The sequence below is a fragment of the Artemia franciscana genome, chromosome 16, assembly GCF_032884065.1.
Source record: "Artemia franciscana chromosome 16, ASM3288406v1, whole genome shotgun sequence".
In the NCBI taxonomy this organism is placed as follows: domain Eukaryota; kingdom Metazoa; phylum Arthropoda; class Branchiopoda; order Anostraca; family Artemiidae; genus Artemia; species Artemia franciscana.
The window spans coordinates 19,778,901-19,790,975 of NC_088878.1; positions in this window are offsets into that span (position 1 = coordinate 19,778,901).

Here is a 12,075-nt window from a genome sequence, read left to right on the forward strand (position 1 = left end):
CTCTGCAATTGGGTTTGCTGATACACTGGATCTGATGGTATGGTTTTCACTAACGTACTTTGACTATTAGGGGGTATCCCCCCTCCATTTTCAAAAATCAAGAAAATTTTCTCAGGCTCGTAGCATTTGACACTGAGTTTAATTAATCTTATACATTTGGAATCAGAATAATAAGTAAATTCATCTGGTATGTCCATTGATATCAAATTGTCGTATTTTAAAGTTTCGGCTACTAGTAAGCCGCCTCGCTCCTCGCGTATATTTAAGGACGATATCCAGTGATGTATCCATTTTCATCCTTGCTAAATTATCTCGGAAACTGTAAATCTACTGAAATGGCAATTTTTTCTCCCTAGACAGTTTTTTTAGAAACATTTTTTAGAGTTTTGGTTACCATGCGCTATTTTGAACTCTCTTAGCCCCTTTAAAGGTTCAAACTGTAATTTCATCAAAACGATTACTGAAAAAAAGAGCATAAAACACAGGATCAAGTGATGTATTCAATTTGGGCATTTGGCCATAATAATGTACTTTTTGATGTCTCAAGCATACTCTCCTCCCCACTTACATCAAAATTCACCGGTCGTATTCTCTATTTGCTGATCAGTTTGTATACAGACGACTATAACGAACCGAAAAAACTGACAAAACAACAATGAGGATAGTTTTTGAGTGTATTAATAATGAAACAAAGTAAATAATTTGGTAAGGACTTTCGTTAAGATGATAAAAAACTAACGTTCCGAATTTCTCACGAATCAAATTTGAAGATTTGAGATTCAAAGTTAAAGATTCAAAGCTTGAAGAAAAGAAGAAGGGAAAAGAGACAGAAAATGGGGCCCAACTACTGGTAATGAAAGACAAAGGGTGACTGAAAGTTAGAACTAAATGATTTGGGTTTTTAAAGCGTTAAGGGCCAGAGCAGAATCAAAATCTTCGGTTTTACTCTTAGACTTTAGACGCTTTGTTGTTGAAAGTTTATATTCATGTAAAATCGAATTAGTTCATAGACCGTTTTCATCTTTTTAAGGTATTGCTAAATCGATGGGATACAGAGACTAAAAATCTCTTTCCAAATTGGATCTCATTGATCTTGCTGGCTCTGGACACAGTGAGGCAGCAACTGGACACCGTGGCACTCGCTTCGAGGTAGGGAGGAGCATCAATAAGTCCCTATTACCCCTTGGCAAACTTCTTGCTAGCTCTGGACACAGTGAGGCAGCAACTGGTCACTGTGGTGCTCGCTTTGAGGAAGGGAGGAGCATCAATAAGTCTTTATTAGCTCTTGGTAAACTTTTGTTTTCGTTATGCATAGTGCCAAAGAATGTCGGAAACTGTTAATAGGAATTTTTTACATTGTGTATTTAATGGGAAGCAGTTCCTCTGGGAATGTAGCATCTCCCAGCAGAATTAGAAATATTTAAAACGGACAGCTTTAATTTATAAAATGTGGATTTTGACTAAATATTTAGCTTCAGGAGGACTCTTTTGTTTAATTTCTTTTTATTATTATTAGGACTATACGTCTATGAAGAATACACTAAACTAGTTTTTCTTTTACGTAGGCCTTTTAATTATACCTGTTGTGCTCTCTTGGTAAAAGTAGTTGTTTTTATCATTGACCAAATGATAAGCCAAAAAGGAAGAGAAGTATTAACAATATCTTCCTTAGCTCTTTGTGGCTTGACTTTAAAGCTTTGCTGGGGTCAAACAGTCAAAAAGGGCCATCTTCATCACTTTCCTTTGAATTCAAATGTTGCACACACACACTTTTTCCTTCACCCCAAGATTAAAAACTACGAAGAGTTAAAATTCTGCTTCTCTAATAAATCTGATTTTCGAAAAACACCTGCTTTGCAAAGTACATTTAAAATTGAAATACAACGCTTTAATTAGGTCCCTATGTTACAATGACTTTCCAGCCAGCAATTAAATTATGTTTCATGATTGATAGAAGTGTTAATAGAACTCGATTAGAGTTCTTTCAGCTTTCAGGTTGGCTAATTGTAAAGTTTCTTCAACAACTTTACAATCAGTATAACCTTTCAAAAATTGTTCTAAGAAGTTGGAAAATTTGGTTTCTCCACCTTCGTGCAAATGCCTGATTTATTTAAATATTTTTGTCTATCTGAGTAAACCATTTACATTTTTTAGTTATACTGTATAGAAAAAGCTTAAATATTCAAAATCTAAAATTTAACATGTTTCCTGTCTATTGCAAAATTTTAATCATAAGACCATTTTATCAAAATAATGAAGAGAGAGCGAATAAAGGACTTCAAAAGAAAACATCAATAATTTTATGCCATAATAGAGGGGTTGGACACTCTTAGCTGATATTAGATTACAATGTATTTTAATTTCGGAATCACCAGTAAAGTTATCTGGTTTAAGTTTCAGAAGTTTAATAGGGAAAATCGCATCGGAAAAATTACAAATTGAAATTACAATATAGGGTGGAAGGGAGGGGGGGGGAGAGATTATGCAACATATAGAGTGGAATAACTAGGGTTTCGCACCCCGAGCTCTTCTAAATACAATTAAATAAAAAAAAACAACAAAAAAACCCTTGTGTTTTTTGCCTTTTATTGCTGACGAACCTCTTTCAGGTTTCCATACTCTTTGTCAAATGCCCTTTAATTGAATTGGAAACTTGTGTATTTTTCTAAACTATGATTTTTTATAACTTTTTTGTGTGTACAAATCTTCATAAACAAGATAAAAGACTTAATTTTCCATTTTAGTAAAGTTTTTTGGGGTATATCTTGTATATAGCATAGCCTGGAAATGTACCTATCTCAGGATGAAATAGCTTAAAGATAAATCAATTTCAAAACGGACTTTTTTAATTCGAATTTATCCTATTGTTGTTTTTGCTGGTGGAACTATAGATCCAATAATTGCTGTTGGTGGACATAAAAATCAAAAACAAAGGGAAAAAAATCTATAGAGGAAAAACGCCTGGTTGGGGTTTGGAAAGTTGTGTCCAATAGAATATAATATCCAAATTTATCTCCAGTAACGTATTTACACAGTAATATTACCAATAGATGTTTATATTTATGTCGAAAAAGTGTTCATTATTGTATCACTTTTAGTGTTGTTATGAATAACCTATATGACAAAATCTGTTTTTCACAATCTTCTGGGAGGTTTTTCAACGTTGTAAAATTGTGGCAACTAGATAGATGGACAAACATTTTTAAATATATTGAGATAAGCTTTTCCTAGCACTTTCCCAAACTCGATATCTGCTAGTTCTACTACTAAAGACAGTTCACTGCTGCAAAAAGCCAAAACTCGTCTTAAATGATGCGATTTTTGTCAACTAATTATCTCATCTATAAAGCTTGACATGATTATTTTAACATTTTGTTCAGGATAGACTAAACAGTGGGATTCAGTCGCATTTTTCATTCAGCTTTATTTTTTCTTTGTATACGTTAGACAAACATGTATTTGAAATTGCCGCTTGACAATTCTAATGGAAAACACATACGGTAGCATATCTTCTTCAACCTCTTGAAGAGCTCATGTTCCACAGCGATACTTGATCTCCGTCTTCACCCTGTCTTCTAGCATCCTAATGTTGGTTCTATTTATTATATACATTATCTTTCAAACTTTTTACAACCATGTACCCCCCCCCCCCCCCCACGCGCGCCTGGGGTATTCTACTTTTCATTGTCACTAGATCCACCTTTCCTACTAAAAATGCTTCCTTGGTAAATGAAGCCAACCACTTTGACAATTTTCTTGCTACCTAAGATCATTTTTTTATCTTCATTTATTCCTAACCTTAGCCTAATCCTTTATTTTTAATCAATTTCTAATTCCTAATTAATTTATTCCTAACCCTTTCATTTATTCCTTACTTTAAATAAATAACTTTATTTATTTAACCATTTCTTGCACCCTGGAGTCTCAAATATGTTAAATTTGAAGATGATAAATTGTATATGCTAGATTGAAGATGCTAGATTGTATGTATTTTTTATGTTATTTATATAGGTTTTGAGTATAGCCTTTTTTATAGATCTGAGAGAAGGTGGGACTCAACTGTGAGGGCTAGAGGTCTGAGGGGGATGGAAAGAGACTGTGCGTATTATTTTGGCAGGAGAGCGCTTAGAATGAATATTGACAATTACATATCCAAAATTTTAGTATCCGGTACGGTGTTCCACAGAGTTCAGTGCTCAGGCCCTTACTCTACCCAATTTTTGTTGACACCATGCGTTTTACAGCCTTCAGGCATTACTTGCTTCATTTGCTGCGGATGCTTTGTTTAGTAACATACTTTTACATAAACCTTTTCATCGAAAAAGATAATACAGCCCTGGATGAATTGGTAAGTTTTAATAGATGTAACTTTCCATCTTTTAATGTTTTCAAGTCATATTTGCATTTTTTAGTTGGAATGGAACCCGTTATGTTTCAAATAGTATATTTGGTCTTAATTGTGTATTTTTTTATCAATTTTTTTGGTGTTCATATTTTGAGTTAATACCTTGACTGTAGCTTGGGCTGGACACTGTACTGTGATACTGTAACAAACTTCGGTGACACGAGTTGTGAGAGATTTTGGCCTTCTAAGAAGAATAAAGAAAGAACCTGCTCAAAAATCCCAATGGTCTCGTATCATCTTACTATTGGCCCGAGTTTGTATGATGGATGTTTGCTTTGGACTAGTTCTATTGTTTCAAGTTATAAAAAAGTTCATATTTCGAAACATAGAGTTTTTTGTTGGTTAGGGGATAGCATTAGACTTGAAAATAGTGCTTTGAGTTGTTTTTCTAAGCTTAACAAGTGATTAAAACCTAAGAGACTGTCTATTATTTTTTCTTGTCTTTCTTTTGTTATCGATGTTCCTCTTGAATCGCTTTGGGAAAGGTTCAAGTATAATTCATTTTATCATTATTACGAAACAAGAAATTCTTTGGGGAAAGTGTCTGAGATTGAGAGTACTTAAAGAGGTCTTTGTTCCTACAATTTCCAGAACCATGGATTCTGAATTTCCTGCCAGGGCGGATATGCTGACTGTGTACTTCAGAGTCTGAAGTCACTAAGAGTAAAAGTCGATGAAGAGTATTCAGTCTTGTTCCAAGAGGCACAAAAAATGGCTAAACTGAATGAAACTACAATTATAGTTTCAGGGATTGTTGGGAGGCAGACACAAAGAAGCAATGTCTCAGCCGAAAGCCCAGAACAATTTTATAGAATTAACGTATTCCTTTTCTTAATTCAAAGTTTTATCTTGCGAATATGAAGTTTTTATTAGTCCCTGTTCAAAGAAATAATATTATTTATTTTGAGACTAATTTTGATTGATTCCCGAAGCACCTGTTTTATTCCCAAATCCTTACTGATGAGTGAAGATTTTTCAAAAAGTATCGTGTGGGAGGGGTTATTAAATATATGCCAACCTAAAGCAGAATCAAAGGAAAATGCTTTTTGATAGTTTTCGAAAAATCTTCACTCATCAGTAATGATTTGGGGACAAAACAGGTGGTTCGGGAATCAATCGAAATTAGTCTCAAAATAAATAATAATATTTCTTTGAACAGGGACTTGGGGGAATACTCACTAAATTCTTTATACTCAAATTTATTTAAAAATGATTTAACAAAATATTTTACTAAACCGATTTATAGTATTGAAACAGTTACGAAAAGATCTTTGAGACAGGCTGCCAAAACACAAGGTTGGCTCTGAGAACTTGCATTTAATCATTTTGTTCTGTTTTGTTTGAGTGAATTTATCATCTCACTTCATTCTATTTGTCAGTCCTGGTTGAACGTCGTTGAAGTAAGGAGGCTAGGGCTGTTTTAAAAAAGTTTTTTAAAAATCATTATTAGTTTTAATTCTCACATTTTAATGTAAGTTTATATATATATATATATATATATATATATATATATATATATATATATATATATATATATATATATATATATTTTGGTTCTTTTTCGTATTGTGCTGAAGACGGCCCTTGGACATAGGGACGAAATATTCACAGATTTGATTTCTATTGTCTTGAAAATATTTTCCCTATTGTTTCTACTTTGTGTTTGTTTGTTATGGAAAGGCAATGTGGTCTTCGTCGCTTTTTTTATTTGCACTAGTTTTATTGATATATGTTAGATGGGCGGTGAATTACTAATTTTTGTTCGTTTTAAGTTCCAACTTCGCTCTTTACTTCCCTCGGAAAAAAGTTTTTTTTTTTAAATCTATCTTTTCTTGTTTTGATAATGTAATGTAGAAACAAGACCTCCATAATCTTTTCTATTTTACTAGATAATTTCTGGTCGTTTTAAGTTTTAATGTTGTTCCTTAGTTTCAGTTCAAAACTTATTTTTTTATATATAATCGCTAATCACCTCCAATCTAGGAAAACAAAGTGCTGTTTCTTTTTGTAAAAAAATGTTTTAAAAGAAAAAATAGATATTTATTTATTTGTTTAAACATATTAAATTAATTAGCACTTAAGAAAGTAGCTCTAGGCGAGTAGCTTCGACACAAAAGTTTTTGAAAAATTTCAACAGAAATGTGTCTTTAAGCTTAGGGAGTTATTTGACCTGTCCTTAAATGAAAAAGCTATTCATTACTCAAAAATGAATGGAAAGTTCCAAAAAGATCATTTTTTGTGTAGGCACGATAAATGGTATTATTCATTTCATTTTAAAAAATTTATTCATTTTTTTTTCATTTCAAAAATTTTGGGAAAAATTACATGAATTCTCCTACACAACTGTTTTCATTTGTTTTTCTTCCTCTTTGGAGGCACAGTCTTATATATGGAAGGAATATTACGGTGGTTTTGTCAAGTAAATAATTTGAATAAGTAAGCATAACAACAAACAATTCTTCTTTTAACCAGAACCTTCCAGAACCACATGACAACACTTCTTCAATCACCAAGTGGCAAGGGGTTGGGGTCACAAGCATAATTTCCTATAAGGCAGTGGGGGAAACTGCCTCTCCAAGACCACAGTTTTCCCCCAGATTCCAGTTTGTCCCCCAACTTAAATTTAGATTCTCCAAAAATATTGTCAAAACTAAAATAAGTGTGCATAATTCAAGACCCTTTGAAATAGGTCAGTTTTCTTTAGTATTTCTCTACCTTTTTGTTACTATATGGCTCGTTTTTCAGTCTTCTCTGTCATTTTTACTTGATTTTGGAAAATGGCTCCAGCTTTGACGCCCCCTCCAGGGGATATCGGCAAAATTACGCAAATCGTTGGGATATGGATTTAGTAATGTCTTTGCAAACCATGAACTGGATGACCTCTATTCCCTTTTGAATCAAAATGCTCGACAAAATACCTTCCCGAGATATTCTTTAAAATATCACTGCATCACATTTACAAAAACAGTGAAATTATCTGAAAACGATCATAAAGAAGGGGACAAGACCATGGTTGAAAAAACCAAACAGTTAGGAATCGAGCGCAAGACACTAATTTGAAGTCCCACGCTGTACTAACAGAACCATGCCTCTAATAATCTGATTTCATATATTGGCGTTTCTACCTTAATTGCGGAGCTTGTTAAGGAAGCTTGGAGAAGGAACATACGGGAGGGGTTCTCGCAAACCTCCAGATAAGGGTTCTGGACCATAATTATTGAAATTATGATATCGTTTTATACTTTCAAGCTTTTCTACTTAAGAAGTGACACGAAAAGTGTTGTTTTAGTCAGGGGTGTAATTTGCAACGGGGCAGGAAGATAACTGTCCCCTCAAAACCCCAGTTTCGCCCAGACCCCAGTTTGTACCCCCAGCTGAAATTTCGCTTATTCAAAAATCTTGTCAAAACTATGATAAACCTGCATAATTCAGAGAAACAGGTCAGTTTTCTTCAGTATTTCCTTGCATTGATGATACTATTTTTCATTTTAGATGGTGTCTATTTTTTATTTATCGCTGACATTTTCACTTGGTCTGGGAAAGTTTGGTCTGGGAAAGTATTGTCCACATTTGCCACTTTTGCTCCAGGGTTTGACGAAATTACACCCTGTTTTTAGTGTTATATTACACTCCTGGGTAATAGAATTGATAAAAATCATGTTGATATGAGCAACAGCTTTCAAATGAGCCATTAAACGTCACTCTGAAAATTTTGGTAGCCCAATTGTCTGAGCTTTTTCACTTGACCCATGGCACCAAAAGTGACGTTTTTAGTGCCATTTGGAACTTGCCGATGTTGGAATGTATAGGAATGACGTAAATATGAGCAATATCTTTTATATTAGCTTCTAAAAATCTGTCGAAGATACCAGCGATATTAATGCGTCCAACATCAATACGCCCATACCGATACGCTTGATATTCATACGTCCCATATCGATACAGCGTACAGTCCTTTCCCCAGGGACTATTGAGGGTCATATCGTTACGAAAACCATAGATATTGGACCTTGAACTATGTTGAACAAAATTGCTATGTGAAAATTTTGATTGTATGAATTTTGGGGGAGGGGCCTTTAGGAGGGGGGCTTGTTGCCCTTCAATCTCTTAGGGAAGAAACTTTTCTTAGAAGGGGGGGGGGGGCTAGTTGCCAACCAATCTTTTTTGTCGCTTAAAACGGGCTCTGGGAAATTTGATTTTTATTCGAATGAGCTATCACACATCTGTCTATGATGTTCTGGCCCCCTCTGCTAGAAAAAAACGAAAAAAAAAGGAGACGGATCACTGCTACCGATGCGAAAAAGGGATTTTCCTTGCTGTTCAAGGAGAGGGGCTATAATTTCCCTGTATGGGGTTTTCGACCATACTGATTCCAATAGTACGCTTGTCATTTTGATCTGACGCTATTTTTGAGGGGCTTCAGGCTTTTTTTCGAAACCACCATAAATTTCGTTTCGATGTAAACTTTTCCTTTTAGGATGATTCGAAATAACAGGTACCATTCCTGAATCAGTGTCAGATGGCAATTTTATTTTTAACTAGGTAGCTTTTTTCTAAACGTGTTTTTCAACTTTTGGTTACTATGGGCTCTGGTTCGCTCTTTACTAGGTTGCAGCTACCGCTCCAACCAGATGTGAGAGTTGAGACAAATTATTGTTGATTTATCTATAATCCATGTTTAGAGGGTATTTAATTCAAGAAAAGTCCATTGACCAAAAAAAACCTGTACAAATAATTTAGCACTCTCAATTTTTGCAAAATAACCTAGATTTCTAATTTTGAAACAAAAGATCTTCAAGTTAATCAGAAAATTTTTAGAATGCCACCAGACAAGAAATTTTAAAGCAAGTTCAAAGTTCATTGGTCTAGCTCCATATTTCTACTCTATATCTTTACTTGATTTTTTTTTTCATAGTGCTAAATTAGCACTATGAAGGTTGAAGATAATGTAACATTTTTTTGTGAGCATTTGTCACATTCGGTACTTTTTAGTGATGTGATTAAAATATGCCCTATGTAAAATCCACCCAGTGAAAGTGGACCCATAAAAGTATTCTTAGGAACAAAATAGTGTAATTTAGGAATAGGTGTCAGAAATACCCTTTGATTACTTGGTACGATGATAATAATAATAATAATAGCTTGTTCCATAAAAAACAAAAAAATTACATTAGAAACAAAACAACGAATTAAACTAAGATAAATTAATTCTATTTAAAGAAAACGCTCACGATGTGCAGCTGCAATCCTGACAAACCTTGCTATCCTTTTAATACTCAGAAAATTTATCTCTTTCGTTCGATCTACCATCCATACCTCATTCAATTTTTCTTTGGCATACATCTCTCGCCTCCATTCATTCAATTCGACACATTCGCACAAAAAATGTATCAAACTTTCATCCAGAGATCCACACATAGGACAAGCAATAGGTTCCACCTTCTCCCCTTTTCTCCCTAGATACTTTCTTTTCTCTCCAGTCAAAAATCCATTTCCCCTCCAATCCAAATATGCCTTCAAATACTCTCTAATCAACCCAACCTTCCAAAATACCTCCTTCCCCCAAATACTCTTTATCTGTCTATACAATTTTAACGACCCTGAATGATCCAGACTTGCCCATGATATTATAAGCAAATAAACTCTTGAGTCTGCCTAAGGATGATTCTGTTGCGCCCCAAGTTGCAAATGGCTAATAAATTTTTCACGTCATCTCCATTTTGAAAAATAAATCTATGCTATAGCCAAGCTAGAAAAAAAGATGCCGCTGTAATAGCTGATGGCCTAGAAAATAACATAATAATAGGAAGTATGACTATTAAGAATATTTTTATCTAATTTATTAAAAAAGGGCACTCATAAAAGAGTGAAGAATCTAATCTTCTAAAAGACCCGATCTGCAAGTTTTTTAACATTTGGGAAGCCATTTTCGATTTTTTTTTTTTTATCTTAGCCACCTCTCTTCCCTGGAAATTGTTTGTAGACTTGCACACTTGAATTATTTCTAAAGGTGCTACGTATAGTTAGTACAAAAAAGAGCTTTATACATTATGAAATGTCATCCTCAAATATGTACTTCTGCTTTTATTGCATATATAAGAAAAATAATACTAAAAACGCCGGAAAGGCTTTTACTGCAAATACACGGGGCTTTCTATAATTAAAAAACGAATAAGTGCAAAACCAACATTTGTCCATAGCAAGTATGAAATGAGAATGCTGGAAAGATAATAAAAATACAGTAACAGACATAAAATATCATCATAAAAATGTAAATGTAATTATTATAGCAATAGTAATGCAGACTTACACATAAGAAAAAAGATATTACGATGGTTGCAAAAATTTAAGAAGAAGTTAAGTCAGTTTTCAACTTTCACATTTATTAGTGGTTTTATGTATTATAGAAGATTAGGCTATAATAAGGGTGTTCTTTCATTTTATCATCAAAAGTGAAATATTTGCTCAGAAATTTCAGATTGCTATTGCAATCTGGCAAACATCTTTTTTAGAGCGGATCAATCAAAATGAAATGCACTGCAGAAATATCCCTATTTAATGTATTTAATTTATTTTCCCTCGAAGTATAATAGGAAATAGTGGTGTTTTCTAAGCATTTGCTGGCTGTTATAGCATTAAGAAATTTACAATTTTACAGAATTTGTCAGTGCGCTGGTGCTTACCACTTTATTTGTAATATTTTTACAGCTCTTGGATCAAACTTTCTTTATTTCTTTAAAGTATCTTATCTGTTGAGTTCACTTTCTTGCTATCTTCACTAGGCTCTTTATCAACGAAAATGTTCATCATTAAGTCTTAAATTATTTTTCAATTATTCTACTTTAAAAGGTTAGAGCAATTCCAGGAGAGGGCAAATACGAGATTATACGTACCTATTGGGGGGGGGGGGGTACAGGGGGATGGTGATATTATTCCCTGTATTTTGAGGAATATGTTATTACAAGAAAAAGCCTTGTCTCCCGTACATTTGTGTGATTTGGCACCACTGCATGATGTAAGGTTTACAACATTCAAGGATATGATTGTTTAAATATTTTTTTTCTAGGATATCCGTATATTAGGCCTAACAAATACAAATTAGCTAGCACCGTGGAAACAAAGCTAAATTGAATCAATGATATTCACCAATCAATGGGAAGGTGTGTATTTACGTTAATAGTTTGCGTTATTAGGAAGACTAAAGACAAATTCTAATCATTTTCTTCACATACAAGCCATTGTTCTAGGGACATCTCGCATTTCCCTTTAATTCGTCCATTAGTTGAATTGTTGCATAAGAATTAAAAAAACACGATCAAAAACATATGGCATAGGCAAAGGTGCAATATTTTCACTAGAGACTAGTTGTATCTTAAGAAAATAAACAAAATAGGTATAATCAAAAATGTGCTACTTAACAAGCGTTGAAAATGGATTGTATCAATTGCTATTTAAGTATTTAATGAATGAAGATATACTATTTTTGGTATTAATACAATAAAAAACAAAAGTGACATTATAAACCAGGTCAATATTATCAAAGGCACTTTATCACAGTTGTAGGCACCAAGTACTACCATATCAAACATTTTTTTACTTTAGAAAGATAATATTATACCTGGGATGTTTTTGGCGTAAAACTATGAAAAGGTGCCCCTTTTTGACAGACC